The 17311-nt window shown below is 34.2% G+C and overlaps 1 long non-coding RNA gene across 2 annotated transcripts in view; it reads right to left on the bottom strand.

Moving 5' to 3' along the window:
* The window catches only part of LOC125695048 (uncharacterized), a 201511-nt gene that overhangs the window by 108579 nt on the left and 75621 nt on the right, over positions 1–17311 (bottom strand). For both annotated transcript variants that reach the window (XR_007377789.1, XR_007377790.1), the window contains exon 2: positions 16241–16321. This is a non-coding gene — a long non-coding RNA (uncharacterized LOC125695048). The remainder of the gene's footprint in view (positions 1–16240; positions 16322–17311) is intronic.

The following is a 17311-nucleotide window of genomic DNA, read 5'->3' as shown; positions in this document are numbered from 1 at the left end:
CTGTGCAAACAGAATAGAGTAGTGTGTTTCTACACATAAATTAATGTAAATATTTAGCAATGATAAATTAAAATTCCTAGTCTAAATGTTATCAGCAATATTTATATATGTAGAATTATTTAGAAGAAAGAATACTTATTTTTCAATGTGAGTATTAGCTTGGTGTTGAAGTAAAATAAAACATGAAAATATCTTTCTCAGAAGGATTCTGAGAAATAGTCTTCATTTTGAACACTTCCACACATTTATTGGGTAACTTGTGCCTGATTTGTGTGTGAGGAAGAAGTCAGAAAGTGGTAATTCTGACTTAAAAGAGTTACAGAAATGTATCTTTCTCTTTTACCCTTTTAAATGTAAAAAAATATATTTAATGGTAAGTGTTAATTTTTTATTGAATATTTGTCAGATCAAAATCATTGGACCAATTTTCATATGTTTAAAAATAAAGAATATGAATCTAATAGCTGCAACCCTTTTGCACTTTCTATTTCAATTGGACTGCCTAAACATTTTTTTATGGTTATGTAAAACTTGAACTTTTCTTTTTGAGTCATGCACATCATTTTTAATCATTCGCTCTAGTTCATACAAAAAAAAGGAACAGCTTGCTACTTGTATGAGTCAGAATCTAAACAGAGCTATTTAAAAATCACTTGGAAGATATGTTATTAGCTAATTAACATAATTTAGTTGTAGTGAAGATATACAATCTAACATGTTTCACTGAATCAATTCATAAACAAAAATTATAATTAGGTACTATTTCCTATGCATTACTATTTTCTTTGAGATTCTGTAATATGATCAAGTCAACCTAAGAAAGCTGCCAGTAAGATTTCTGATCTGAAATGGTATGCTGCATTTGGGATACCACTTTTATTTTTCACATATTACATTCCAATATTGTTTACTTAAAGCATTTGCACCAAATTTAAGATTCAAGTTTTCATAATTTTATAAGTACTGGGATCTATGAGAGAAGATGTCTTATTGACGCTTATTTTCTGTGTTTAAAATCTGAAATAATAAAACTGAGCCTGACAAAACAATTTGGGGGGGGGAAAAAAAAAAGGAAATCAATTTTTATGAACATTTTAATTGAGCATTAGAACTTTACTCCAAAACAGACTAAGTGCAAGTATTTACTCATCACTACATTCTATATTAATTAACAGCAGATAACACATCTGTCTGATTTCAGAAATTGGTATTCATATATTCAGTGGAGATTGCAAAATATCTGACATTTCCCTTTCTTGAGAATTGCTAATGTCAATAGTAAAGCAATGACGCTTGTGAGTTAAGGAATCCTTTCATAGCATTTATAGAGTATCCCTACATCATAACTACAGTATGTGTTCTAGACTTTTGGAGAAGAAGGATAAATCATGGGATTTCATGATCATCTAATATTTTCTGCTCTTAGCAGAAGAAATAGCCCAGATACCATAATAGAAAATAATGAATTACATTATAAATACTAAATCATTTTGGATTTTGAAAGGAAATTTTACAGCAGTATACAAAAATGATACCATCTGCAATCAGACCAAGTACCACATTTATTTCCAAGATGAAGGACAAATTTATTTTTAAACAAATCTCAAGGGGACACTAATGCCTCATTGATACTTAGTATGCTACTGCTGAGACAATGTTCAACTTTAGATTACAAAAGCATCAGAAATACTGGATGTTTGTCTTCTGTAAAGCAGAAACTATCATTTGTCAAAAAAATGGAAAGCAATTACCTGTCACTGGGCATTTGTGGATATTAAACTGTTCTAAACATGTCATTGTGTGTAACTGTGGCTTATGAAGACAGAAAATAATTAGTTTTCCTCCAGAATTCCTAGGTATTTCAGATAGCAAGTATCTGAATTTTCTGGTGTAGTGCACTGTGTTCATTGACAGTGTTGCAGATTCTTCAAATCCCTTCCAAAGTTGCACATTAATTTATCTTTTTTTTTTTTTTTTTTTTTTTTTTTTTTTTTTTTTTTATGGGTGTGTTTTAGTATTTCCCACATGAAAAGCATCATCATGCATCAGGTTGACTTCAGTAAAATTCAAATTGGAAAGGAGAGGAGAGCCACAAAAGTAAAAGTAAAACTGACCAGAAATCAGGAGTGATCAATCAGGAACATATTTCGTACTCATGGCAATTCATTTTTAGATAAGTACTTATATAAGATAGTTTTGAGGAATTATGACCTCAATTGATTCAGCATACTCATGTTGCTGAAAGAGGTTAATCAGTTCCAAGGTGACCCTCAAAATTTTATTCTGCTTTTTCTATTCCCTGGACAATTTTAATGTGCTTCCTAGAGAGAAAATGCAAAGCATACCTTGAGGAGTTTTATAGTATCTAATCACAGAACTCTCATTGGCAATGTACTAGGACTGTCTAAATCTTCTGCAAATTTTGTTATCCAAAAAGCCATCTCCCTCCAAGTAAAAAAGACTATCTGATAATATCACAATGTAAATAACCTCATTAATAACATACCAATTACAATGAATATTCTTCAAACTGTAAACAAACGGTCTGTGCTAAAATCTTTGAAATTTCAGAGTTTCAGTGTGGATGTGCTATCAGTTTTACATCTACTATGAAACACAGTAGTATTGTTTTCAACTGTGATCATATTTTAGCATTTGTCTGCCATCCTAGCACCACAATGTAGCATTTATATAGACCCATTTTAAAAAAGAGATTTTAAACAAGCAGGAAGTTTATGTTATATAGAAAACATATCTGTCATATTTTTCTTGAAGCTTGGATTCTCTCATCAATTTCCACAAAAATTCTGAATATCCAAAGTACAGTCTTCAAGTGAGAGAAAACAATGAAAGAATTTATACAGAAGACACCCTGAATTGCTGTCAGATATCCTGGAAAATCATTAAAGTAATTAAATCTGTCTTTGAAGAAGATAAAGCCTATTTTTTCTTTTTAAATGCTCCTGTTAACAGTAATCAGAGCTCCCATGTTTCAATTCCTATGATTCAATATACACTGTACCTCAGAAGTAAATGTAAAACTTGATGATACATCAGAATTACTGCAATAAATACTCCCTAAAAAGAAGCATTTAAAATCCTTTAATTCTGTACTTGAACTTCTTTACTTCACCAAATGCTTAGAACACTCATTGGATGATAAGTGAAAGTACCAGTATATTCCATAATGAAATCATGCAGATAATCAAAGGAGATGCTGATGAGGAACATTTCACAGAAAAGTTACATGCCTTCTATTGTGTCTCAGTTATTATTTCCAAGAGGATCCTACACGACAATTTCCAGGCTTTGAAAATAAAAAAATTATATAAAAATCATAGACTCAAAAGGGGAAGTGTAGAGTCCTACACTTGGAGAGGAATAACTGCATGCATCAGCACAGACTAGAGGGCTGCTCTGCTGAAAAGGAGGCTTCCAGGGAAGAATTTGAGGGCCAGTGGTATCCTGGATTGCAGTAGGCAAGGCATACCCAACGAGAACTTCTCCTCTACTCTGCCCTGGTGAGGCCACATCTTGAGGTCTGTGTCCAGTTCTGGGCTCTCTAATTCAAGAAAGACAGGGAACTTCTGGAGAGAGTCCAGCAGAGAGCTGCAAAGATTATTAGGGTCCTGGAGCATCTCGCTTATGGGGAAATGCTGAGACCTGGGGCTGTTCAGCTTTGAGGAGACCTACTGGGAAAATCTCATCAAAGTTTATAAATATTTAGATGGCAGGTGTAAATGGATGGAGCCAGATTTTTTTTGGTGTGCAGTGGCAGAACAAGAGGCAACAGGCACAAACTGGAGCTCTGGAAGTTCCATCTGAAAAAAATATCTCTACTCTGAGTATGACAGAGTGCTGGACCAGGCAACCCAGAGAGATTGTGGAGTCTCCTTCTCTGGAAGATGTTCTAAACCTGCCTGGATGCTTTCCTGTGTAACCTACTTCAGAGAACCTGCCAGTAAAAGACCTTCAGAGGCCCCTTCCAATCCCTACAATTCTGTGATTCTGGTAAATTCTGTGACTGAACAGAGTCCTGTTATCCAGGATTTTAAGGTAGAGAAGTCTTTCTATGTTCCTTTGCCAGTATTGGCAAGAAACCAACTCATATATGCTAATCCAGGCCTGAGCAAGGTGTGTAGGTCACTGGTGGAAGTTTGTATACCCTTTCCTCAATTATTCAAGAATAAGTAGCACGTCTCCATTTCATTTATGGCAGCTTCTTAATGAATAACTCTTTCATGCTCCCAACCTGCACTGCTAGTTAGCAGGGAGAACGAAGAACAAAGGAGCGTCTATTTTATTTCACTTTGCTGGAGGAGCTCTGAATCTTGACAGTTCTGAGATGTTAGTCCATCCTTGTGGCAGTACATGAGTAGTCTTTGGGACTGTACTCAATATTCTGTAATGAACATTCCCCACCTCAACCCTTGTAATTTCTCAGCGTGAGCAGTGTGCATCCTAAGAGCTAATGATGGACTTCAATTATCTGCAGGTATTTGGGACAGGAAAGGACAAAATAAAGTATTACTAAATAGGTAAAGTCACTGGCCTAAAGTAAAGTATGTGTCATGGTTTGTGTCATACTGTTTCACACATCTGAAATAAGAAACATTGTGGGAAATTTTCCTAACATGGAAAACTATAAAAAGCTTAGGTAAGACCTTGGTGGAAGTGAATATATATATATATATATATACTAGAAGTGAATATATATATATACTAGAAAATACACCTTAGTTTTCTTTCTGCAATAACACACATCTATTTCATTTCCTCTTTTTTTTTTTCTTCATATCCGGAGTTTGTTTTTGGATTTTTTTTTCCCAAATGCAGCTAACATTTTGCAAAACAAATCTCCAGTTTTCCATGGATTTTAGATGAAGTCACTAACACTGGATATGTTACATTATGAATGTCAGTACTTTTACAAGAAGATGAAATCAGGGTCAAATTGTTACATTTACATTTGCATACACACACATTAATAATATTTACTTACGTACATAAACATACTCATAAACATACTCACAAATACACATTGAATCTAAACATGAAAGTGCTGTGTAAGCAATGTAAGCAATAGACCAAAATTCCCCCATATATAATATGTATATACATACTAGAGGGTGAAAAAAATGAGCACAACCTAAAAAAAAACCCTGTTACTTTGTTATATAAGATATAAACTGGGACTTAGATTATACTCTACACATTGACACATGATAGTCTGAACCTAAAATTTGTAAGATTTAATTTTCTGTTGCTATTAATGAATACTACAGCAGCTGCCCCCTGTGGTTTGATATAAAAAGCAGTGCGTATACCTAGTACAACATTTGCAGACTTCCTCAGTTTTGTGTTTTTAATGTGATGAAAAATTGTACAAGTAACAAAGGACAAATGTCATGGTAACTAAAACATTTCCTATACATGTATTTTAGAGGGAAGCTAAATCAAAGGTCTTCAAAGAATTACTAGGGTTCTTTCTAGGAGGTTATTGACAAATATGTAGTTTGTCTTCTGAGTTTGTGCCTCTTTCACAGATTGGTGTATTTGTGATCCCACAGGCAGGAATAAGTGTCTGTAATTCATTTCTCCTTGTTAACTAGTGTGCTTTTGTGTGTAGGATGATTGACAGCAAACTCGGCTTAGTCCCAACGGATGAGCTTGTTAGCAAAACCCTAGCATCCTATCTCTAATAAAGCATATCAGCAGTACATTTTGTCCTATCTATTAGCCTCTCTGTTTCTTTTTTGTGAAAAGCTGAGTGTCCCTTTGAAGCAATGACAAATAAACCCCTGAACTGAAGTGCTAGGCTGCCTTATGGACAGCTGGATAGTAAATGTCACACCGTGTATAGAATGCCTATTATCAGAGTGAGCCATTTGTTCCATTCCTTTCAGTATCTTAATGTAATACAAAATTGCTAAATCAAGCCCCATGTCTGTGACAGAACATAATTAATGAGAAAGCAGGAGCCAATTCAACACTCTTTATTGGGACCTAATTGGCTCAGGCAACAGAGTTGTCACTCAACAAGAGACTTCCTTTAAAGCAATTTTGTTCTTGGTTGTATTACAGAGCCTATTAAATTGTCCCCTCCTTGATCACACAAAGAAGTATCTGCATGCAATAATTAGCTTTTCCAAAGGGGTTTTTTTTTTTAACTCTTTCAATAATAGAACATTTTCAAGCTCTGCTGGAGGAAATAGACAGCAAAAGGAGATGTGCAGCTTCTGGACTGGAGTAAGTGTAATACATGCATTTTGGGAAAGCCTATAGGGAGTATATCAAAGGTACAACTAGTGTGTGATGTAGTGGCCTGCCTTCAGGGAGGGTTGGAGGTCAAGCTGGGCATCTAATATTTGCACTCTGCAAATTGTTCAATTAAAGGAGCAAGCAAAATATAGATGTATGGACAGTTTAACTGGGTGCTTCCCTCTTGACATAAAATTGAGGCCATCACAAAGAATGAGAGATATTATTTCCTATTGCCAGTATCTGGAACCTCTGATACCAAGATTAGCAGCTGTATGTTTTGAATAGGAATCAAAATATCGAAATATTATTTCGTTTATATATCCATCCACCAGAGTTTTATGGACTGTGTTTTTATTAATCAGAAGATTATTATTTCAGGATAAACTCTGAAAAAATTGAGGAAGAATTTTTTTTCTGCCCAAAGAACAAATTTGCTGTTTTGGAGAAAAGTAGTACTGAAATCATGCATGAGCAAGATGGAAGTCCAGAATCTGTTTCTATAGCGTCTATCACCAGGTAAAAGAAAGTTATTCAAAACCAAAATGCATCACTTGCCTTCCTGAAGGGCAGTGATTTAGTCACCATCAAAAAGGTTCAGGTGTGTTTATGCATGCCTGTAGTATACATAAACTTATTTTTCCAGCAGATTTAAACTGCATATAATAAGCCTCATAAGAACTTGTCTGAAACCTAGACAATAAAAATGAGAGGTTCACAAAGCAGTTGAATATCTCCATATTTATAAAAATTTACCGTAAGAAATATTTACATGTTCTGCTTAGAATTAAAAACATTGTCGTAATTGAGGACTTGGCCAATGTTTTTCTCAGAAAAGTGACAAATTTCTCTCTCCATTACCATTTTATGATGTTTGTATAAAGTTCCCAATTCAAAATACCTGTTGAAAAGTTTCAGAAATACAACAAAGGTGGAAAACTACACTTTATTTAAGTTTATTTTTTTTTATAAATAGATATTTAATATTCCTTTATTAGTCACTACTTTCTGATAATCCTAAGTGAAAGAAATCAATACACAAAGGTAGCTCTGAAAGTAATGCCTTCTATTTATTTCCATGGAAACTACTACAGATACAAGGAGCTCAATACCTCTATCTGACAGAGCCAATTCTCTATTCACTATTAGTGCTTTGTAGCCCACCCTATTGTCACCATTGTAGAAAGGCATCACCCACTGCCTCATTGTGCTTGCATCCACTGTTTCGTCTCCATAAATGTTCAGCAAGCATAAATGAATGCCAATGGGTGCCAATTTTTCTGCATGGAGGAATTCAATGACACTGCTTTATTTCAGATGAACTTCTATGTTAAATGCCATTTTCTCAGACTGTCCCTCTGCTACCATCTGTTGCATGGCAACAATATGTAATGGAATATTGGCAGGAAGGTTCAACCTCTACTGCCATACCACCAATATCCACATCTGATTGTGGGCTAACATAATAAAACAGGAGGCATTACTTTCAGAGCATCCCTCTGATTTGTTTCCCCTAACGAAAATTCCAGGGATTTCAAAGGGAATGATAAAAGCACAATATGAGAATGCAAAGTGTTTTATTTTTTCAAAGAAAAACATATTTAACTGGTCTTTGCATAAGTTATATCTGAGGTTTTATTAGTTAATGAACACATTTTCATTTGCGTATTTGACATAGCTGTTTCAGTGGTACAAGTTCATTGACATCAGCTTTAATATGCATGCAAAATTTAGCATTACTATCATCCACGTCTGGATGACTGAAGACTGAGCCAGAACAGAATAGATAAATATGTTACACATCCAATTTTTTTTTCAAATTTAGTAGGACAGTATTCTGAACAGAAATGAAAACCAACAATGTCCTTTCCTGAGTCACTCATGAACACTGCAAAAGCATATATTCTCAACAAAGTCTTATTAGCTTATTCTAGTAACAAATGATAATGATTACAAAAAACTGCTATTACCTAATTTTCTTTAATTAATCATTTGCAATCAATATTCTATAACCAAAACTGTGTTATGATTAATTCTGTGCAGTCTAGAATACTAAAGAATGCTGAAGAACTTTAGATTATACAATGTACTCATCTTCTGAGGAGGATTGGGCAGGTGAAATCAGAATATTAACAAAATAAGCATTTAAATTGAAATATTATACAGCAAAGAAATATTAAATGGATAAATAGCCATAGAAAAGATATTTTAAGAGTATATTCAACACAGCACTTTTTAATGTTTTATCAGATAAACCAGTTCTCTGATATTTACTGCTAATCCAAAAAGTACTATAACTCCTATGTAAATTGCCAAGCTTCTGTAGTTTTGGCCATCATAACTGTGTAACATGAGTTAGATGCCATGCTGTTTGAATCTAACATGAAACCAAAAGTCTGTTTCTAATGTATCAGAAAACCTTGGACTTCATATATTGGTAACAGCCATCTGACAACACATAGCCAGAAGTTACATATCCCCATACTTGAAAAGTCACTGTCACTGATGACATAAAAGCAGGGCCTAATCAAGAACAAAATACAACATTTGTTTGTATGCTGCAAATAGAACTAGAATACGTGATTACATGACTAGTGGTTATTAATACTGCAGTAACTTTAAAAATGACAATATATGTTAGTAATGGATTATGTCTCTATTTAATCTTCTTGTGTCTGCATTAGCACACAGTGGCTAGCAATAATACAGAAAATAGATGTTAGCCTTTATGTATTTTACAAAAAAAAGTTACTATGATGTACAAGGAATGTTATTTAGTTCCGTAAGATTTTTCTTCATACATATGCAAGGACATTTCAACAAATGTCTTGGTAAGGACTGATTTATGCAATGGACTGTTTCCTTGTTTTAATAAGCAAAGGATTGTTACTGTTAGTAAAACTGGAAACAACAGTCTCAGGACAGAGAAACTTCTGTCATTTTCTCTGTCTATTATAATAATGTAATATCTCAAAATTTTACTTTACAAAAAAGATGACAAATTCTTTAGCTTTTTTTTTTTCTTCACAATTTTATGAAAATGTTATCTTTTTCATGTGAATACTGCCTGCTTTCTTCATCTTCTATACAAATATAATAATGTGCTTAAGTAGCTTGGTCCCCAGTGGTATTCTTCTACAGTCATTATACAGCAGAAACAAAAATATTGAATCTCTAAGCAGTCTTGGATTTCAGAGACTAACACCGAAGGAGTCTGCAACCTCTGAATCTGTCATACAACCAGACTTTTCTTCAGCACAAAGTATGATTAAAAGTAATAACACATGTCATACCACTGTGGCAATGCCAACACAGAGGATGCGTTTCTACAGAACAGATGGTACTTGCAATGCTAAGAAGTCTATTCTCTTCATTTTACCTCATTGTTACTTGGCTTCTGTGCCTTCTCACACACGTCACACATTTGAAAGTGTGCACAATGTCCTCTTTCAAAAGGGCTTGAGCATATGAACTCATATAAACAAGATCAGAATGCAGATTAATCTCTCTAGAGTGTAATTCAAAGTAGTTTAAAAAACAAAAAGTATCTCAGCAGAAAAATCCCATAGCTATTATTTTGGAAACTAAGGTATTTATCCTTTTGAAAACCTGGGAATAGTAGTTTCTATAAAGCTTAACAGAGATCAGCTCACCTGCTAGTTACAGGCACTAAGGTGAAATACAGCATTTTCAAGAAGTGCTGAGTAAACTTTGTGACAATTTAAGACCAAATCTAATGAAGAATAATTTTAAAAACAAAAGATGTGTGAGGTAGGAAAAATTGCATCTGATCTCTAATTGAAAGTTAATCAATGATAAAAATAAAATATGGGATACCCAATGATTGTAAGTTTTTTAAAGTTTAATTCAGAAGTTTCATGTCTAGTATTTCAGTAACCATCAGTAAGATGCAAAAGGAAGAAGCTACATTTATAGAGAACCAGAGGAAAGAATACAATACACTGTATAATCAAAACAATATATTAAAGAACTTGATTTTTTAAACAGATCTATAAATAAATTCAAGTTTTTTGCAGATTCAGCAGATCATAGACTGAAGAAGAAAGGCTTCAATGTGAGCAGAAGGAAAAAAATTCTCACTGTTACTCTTCAGCACTGTAACTCAGAAGGTCCAAATCCTGCTCTAACAGAGACTGTTCTGCATGTTTATTTCTCAACTGCATGAGAGGTGAGGTTATGTTCATAAACACTTTATTTTCAGCTACTGTATCAAGGAAAAGAGAGACTTAAACAACTTCACTGAGCAAGCAGGAATGATCTACTATAAACATACCATAATTATTCTATTAAGGAAAGATAATAGTAAAATCTGATTTCTTTCCTTATCAAGCTGAGGGGGAATAATGGCACTGCAAGCCAGATTACACATACCTTTGGCAGCCTGAAAATGACACTTACAGAATTGGCCAAAATTAACTGCCATGGTCTATCCATCCATGTGTTATCTGAAAAATTCTGACAGCCTGCTCAGTCCTCTGCTATAGCTTCCTATGGGGTTGCCTATATTGAGAGACATGCTATATTCAGCATGAATAGACTTGGAAAAATGCTAGCATGCGTAGAACTTACATTTTAATGTCATCTGCAACATTCTCTGTAAATTTTTCTATCAGACTAGTATTAAAAGACCTATGGTAATAAATTGATCAGCCTGTTACATCTGCCTATCTTTGTGGCAGAGAAGATTGTTAATTACATGACAAGTGCAGTAGTTTTCACAATAAATGGTGCAGTGGAGTGTTTCACAAATTATAGAAATAGTTTCCTCCATCTTTATTTCTGCTTATTAACTCTGTTTTCTCTCTGATTCTTATTCTCAGGTAGAGAATTATGTCTGAAATTGATTTAGAACAGAGTGAATGGAAAATAAACTGCTATGCTCTTTGTTATGCACTCAGTTAAGGGATCTTCTTAACAGTTAAGAACTCCACTGCACTAGACAAGTGATGCTGACAGAAAATGTAGCAATTTGTGTGAATATTTCAGAGAAGAATAAATTTTCCTTCTTAATCAATTATTAACTATTCAAAAGTAGAGATCTTGAGGCTTCGGAATCATTCAAACTTTTTATTAAATCATCATAAATTCTTCAGACTGCAGTCTCAATGCTGAAACTGCATATTACAAATGATTATCTAAATCAACAAGTTAAGTCCACTTTCCACTGTCTTTTCTAATGTGACATTTTAAACTGACGAGAAAATGATTAGGAGGAATATGAGTGAAATTCCTTCAAAAGCTAATATATGCCTTCACTATGGGTTAGTTCTTCACACAACTCGTCAATGAAGAGAGAAAATGTCCTAAACACCATACTTCTTTCAGACCCTAGAGTACACTTTTCACTTTGCATAGCAATTGCGCGTGAAATGGATTTTATTGTCTCAGCTCAGTTTCCTAAATAACTATGTAAACGGTTAATCCCCAGACAACACATAAGGTTTTACTTCGGGGAGAGAATTACTGTGATAAACCTGGCAGTCACTTGTTTTTAAAGATACATGTAGCAAGCTGTTACTACTTCTTTTCTGAATAAGAAATAGGAACAAAATGATACTACCCCCAAACAGAAGTCTGCTTGGAAACAGAAGACTAAGGAGTTTGTTTGGTGCTAGTAAGTGGATGTGAGCATATCTGTGTACAAATCACCTAGAAATGACAGACAAAATTCACAGAATCACAGAATCACAGAATCACAGAAAATTGGAGAAGAGAAATTAAGTGGCCTTGATGAATAAGAAAGAATGAAAATGTCTCTGAGCCTGGGAAAAGGTTGAGAAATGCAAGAATATAAATTATCTGCAGTTCCTTGATTCCTGCTGTGTTCATTCCAACAAGGGTTTTAAAACTCTTTCTAAATTGATGATCTGTATCAAATATGTAGGTTGCTCTCAAAGTAATGCCTTCCAATTCCTCAGAAATACAATAAATAAAGTACAATAGATACAAATTGCTCAATAGCACTATTTGACAGAGACAATTCTCAGCTACAAAATGCTATTTTGAAACATAGTCACCACCATTAGTTGTGTATTTTCAACATCCTTGAACAAGAGCCTGCATGCCGCACTCATAGATGTCTGCAACAACAGAGGACACACACTGTCATTGTCACCACTGCAGAAAGGCACCACCCACTGCCACAATCTGCTCACATCCACTGTTCCATCTCCATAAATGTGCAGCAAGCATCAATGAATGCCAGCGGGTGCCAATTTTTCTGCATGGAGGAATTCAGTGATGCTGCTTTATTTCAGATGCACTTCTATGTTAGATGCTATTGCTACTATAAATGAAATATAGGTAATATCATGTAGCTGGACTATTGTAGATTTATTGGATACAGTTAGTGTATAATTTATATGCCAAGAAAAAAAACTAGCAATGCTGAATCATATTTTTTTACTTGATTGTCCAGTCTTACTATCTATCTTGAGTGTAGTAGAAAGAAAAATATGTTCAACATTTTGCAAAATTCTGGCATTTCACTAAATTTTATTTAAACTATCTTTGAAGATTGGATATTCCTAAACGCAAGGGACTTCACTAGGGGAAAAAAAAACATAAAAATTTAATCTAGGATTTGATACTGCTGCAGCAACGTATTTTGGGAATGCTTCCATCAAGAGTCCTAATGGCTGTTCTGTTTAGTAGAGGAGGATTGGGAGATATCTATAGTTTAGATAAAAAAGAACAACATAACTAGTAGTGGACTGGATCTAATGTAGATGTGATTACAATATTAGCAATACTAAATATATGTAGTCTTACATACAATTAAGTATTTTTAATAGCATACTTCTCAGAAACAAAGTTAAACTACTGCCATTTGTATTCAAGTAACAGCAGCCAATATATTTCTTTTTTTTTTTTCTACCCTAGCATTCATGATAACTGGAATGCTTCTTGGTTTTGCTAAAGTATCAGTATCAACGCACATGACTGTGAGGTGATTTTTAAAAAAATGAAATTACTGTTTGCTGAGGCAAAATAGCGTATCTAAAAAAGAGATTCATATTTTGATTATTTTGATGATATTGGGTGAGCTATTGTCATGGTTTTATGATTTCTGATATTTTTATTTCACATAATTTCACATAATAATATCAGGTAGTGCACTGGGAGTTAAAGACTTAATGCTCCAGTTCTATGGATTGCCAATATTCCTGGGTACCTTTCTCAGAATAGAACAACTACATATCCATAGAAGACTTCACTGTTACATTTCCATTTTCCTTTTAGAGGGAAAGATAAAACTGCTCAGGACTCATGAGATCTTCCTTTTTTTTTTCTTTCTTTTTTTTTTTTTCCCTGTTCTTTTCTGTGGTGTATGCTCCCTAGCTGTCTTGCCTTGAGAATTAGAGTAAGGCCTTCAGTTTTGAACACCCTTTCTATCATTTTATTTGGTTTACTGTTTTCAGTTCCAATTGCGTTATATGATATTGTGTTATCTCACATATCTCATATTTAGTAAATTAGTTTTCTCCCTTAGCTTGTTGCAGCTGTTTTGTTTTCAGGCCTATTCCCTATCTTTTCTCTATCCCTTTCCCCTTTCCTGGGGCATGGGTCTGGGAGAGGCTCTGCCCCATTAGTCTTAGAACTGGGCCTAACCATAACCACTGAGAGATATTCTCAAATTTCCTAATATAAATCAGGCTGTGACAAATATTTCTATAGTTTTGATATGCAGTCATGCAAACAGCTATTATTTACAAAGACATTAGAAATAAGGGCTTCTGGAAATTAACAAAGAAATTAAAGTGTATCTATACTAAACTCATATCTTAAGAAACCACAATGCAACTCATTTTCTTAAACTCTGTTGCTCTTAAGTACTGTGTCTCTCATTTTATACTGGACATTCCTCTTACAAACCACACTTTGTTTTCATCTTCAGTGTAAATTAATTTGAGAAATTTACAGATCTCACTGGTAAGTAAAATTATCACAAAGATGTGCTTCCGAATCATATTTAGGGACCCTGATTTCAGCAAGTATGCTGATGTTAGAAAGCTGGAGGTATGGCTGACACACTGGATGGCTGTGCTACCATTCAACAAGACCTGGACAAACTGGAGAGTTGCACAGGGAGGAACCTGATGAGGTTTAACAAGAGCAAGTGGTAGAGTCTTGCACCTGGGGAGGAATAACAGCATGCATGAAAAGTAGGGGCTGACTTATTGGAAAGGAGCTCTGTGGAGAAGACTCTGAGTGTTTTGGTGGACAATAGATTGTCCATGAGCCAGCAGTGTGCCCTTGTGACCAAGAAAGCCAATGATATCCTGAGGTGCATTGAAAAGAGTATGGCCAGCAGGTCGAGGGAGGTGATCCTCCCGCTCTACTCTGCCCTGGTGGGGCCACATTTAGAATACTGTTTCCAGTTCTGGGCTTCCCTGTTCAAAAAAGATAGGGATCTCCTAGAAGGAGTTCAGCAGAGGGTCACACAGATGATAAAGGGTCTGGAGCATCTCCCATATGAGAGAATACTGAGTAACATGTGTCTGTTCAGCCTTAGGAAAAGAAGACCGAGGGGATATCGGATTAATGTTTATAAATATCCAAATGGAGATGGGAGGAAAATGGATGAATCCGGGCTCTTCTTGGTGATGTGTAGCAACAGGGCAAGGAATGATGGCCTGAAAGTAGAACACAGAAAGTTCCATGCAAACATGCGGAAGACCTTCTTTATTGTAAGGGTAACAGAGTAAGTTCTCTAGAGAGATTGTGGAGTCTCCTATGGAGATATTCAAGATCTGTCTGGATGCATACTTTTATGATCTATAGCAGAGTACCTGAGTTAGCACGTGGGTTGAGCTCATTGATTTCTTGACGTCCCTTCCAACTCCTGCAGTTCTTTGATTCTGTGACAGCAGACATCACAGTCCAAATGTCTGTCATTATGGCACTACAGTATTTGATATTCCAAGCTGAATCAACGCCCATGTACTTCCCATCTTTCTTAGTATGCAACTAGGAAGACTTCAAGTTCTTCGGAGTGCCCATATATATTTCTAGATCTTAACAGTATAATTTTTGTGTACTTCTTCCTCATTGACTACACTGCTTTTGCAGGCATTTTGAAAAGGACTGCAGCCCTTTTCAACTACTGGTGCCAAAGCCACATAATTTTTAAATGAGCGTCAAGGAGACTGCTTTGTCAATGGCAACTCAAGACATTACACTAATCTTCCCTGTACCATTAATTTACACAATCAGTCTGACTTTAGTCATGCATATTAACAATCAAGAAATAATGGAGATTAACTACTGAGATAAAAAAATTCTTAACATGAATTAATATTTTTACTTCCAGTTATCTCTTTAGTCTTACATACATAATCACTTTTATCTCAGGAAGATCAACAGTATGATCTTTATTTCTAAATGTCTATGCTACTTTCCTGAAGTCCCAAGCATATCCCAAACCTGATTCATTTCTGAGTCAGTCCACTTTCTCATTCACATCAATTTCAAACTTTGCAAAACTGTGATTTTCTATAGAGAGCTTTAAAGAAATAGCTTTTTTATTGTGATGAGGGAAAAAATGAAAGCAAAATATTTAACGAAGTCTTTTGGATTGGATTTGAAGGAATTACTGTTGTTAAGTTAGGGAATAGTGACATAACTGCTTAAGCAGCCATTACACTTACATCCTCATGTCTTTTCAATTCTATGAGAATAATGCTGTGTAAATATGGGTAAAATTAAATCACTAAAGTCTTTTGCGATACATTTTGTATTTAAAGACTCATCAGAAATAAAGCTAATATCAGTGGAAGAAGAAATCAGCAAAGAATCAAAATATTCAGAAAAAAAGGATAGTCTGTTGACTATTTCATTTGCAATTTATGTGTTATGAAATTTCTAACTGAATGGCTGTGAGGCAGGACAAATCAGGTTAACCTCTGAATAAGAAACATCTTTATAGTAGATAGTAAGTAGAGGTAACAAGGCTTACCTTGTTTCTTCCTCCTGATTGACCTGGAATGGATGAATTTATCCATCTTCTACTTATCATGACATTGATCGTTTGTCATCACTATGGAGGAAAGAAAATATTACTATACAGGTCAGTTAAAAAGTGAAAAGCATCTGTAAAAATACTTTAATAAAAAAATCAATGCTCTAATGAACTTATTATTGTGTCTTATATGGAAATATTTGAAGAAAAACATTCCATGAACTCTACTGACTGATTAGCACTTAGCAAAAACATTTTCCACTTCTAATATTGATGATTAATCAAAATTGAAAGAATGAACAGGCATTAAAAATTTATTTTCACGACTTATTAAAAAAAATTGAAAATTGTTTAATGCAAACATTTTGAAAAAGCTATATCGAACTACATTTAAAATATCTGTTTTGATATACTGCAGCATCTCTCCCCAATTGTTTTATGGAAAATATAGAATAGTTTAAAATTACTACTATTACACAATTGTACCACTGTTGTCAATGAGGTTAATTGTCTTTGGTTTCAATTTAAAAAAAAAGTTGGTGATAGACTCTAAGTCATTTCTGTATCATCAGAAGAGTAAAACTGAAGAGAAGGATAGGCATGAACATAAAATTCAGCAAGAAATGGGAACTACTCTTAGATAGACTGCAGTGTTAGAATCTATCCTATTATACCACAATCTATCCTATTATACCACAGGTATAATCATATGAAACAGTAAGTTTATATCTATTATGAAAACTTAGAAATAAACAAAAATAACTCCTATTAGAGTCTAAAAGAGGAACAGAGTACAATATGTACCAGATAATAATTTCTAAGTTAGTAAAATTATAAAAAAGAAATTTGAAATTAATGTTTAGGAGAAAAGTAGGGTCTTGCTGCCAAAATATTCTTAATTTAAAACTAAGAACAAAAACTATAACAAGATTAATGCAGAGAAAGTCTAACACATGAACTAATTTATACATTCAAAACATCACTGTAAATTTGATCTAAATTGTTCACAGTCCAAGGTGAAGACAAATAAGAATTTATCTGTTTTCAAACTGGAAACTCCACCGTGTT

This window comes from Lagopus muta, chromosome 6 (genome assembly GCF_023343835.1).
Source record: "Lagopus muta isolate bLagMut1 chromosome 6, bLagMut1 primary, whole genome shotgun sequence".
Lineage (NCBI taxonomy): Eukaryota > Metazoa > Chordata > Aves > Galliformes > Phasianidae > Lagopus > Lagopus muta.
The sequence above is the reverse complement of the archived record's forward strand: the minus strand, read 5'-3'. Positions and strand labels throughout refer to the sequence as shown.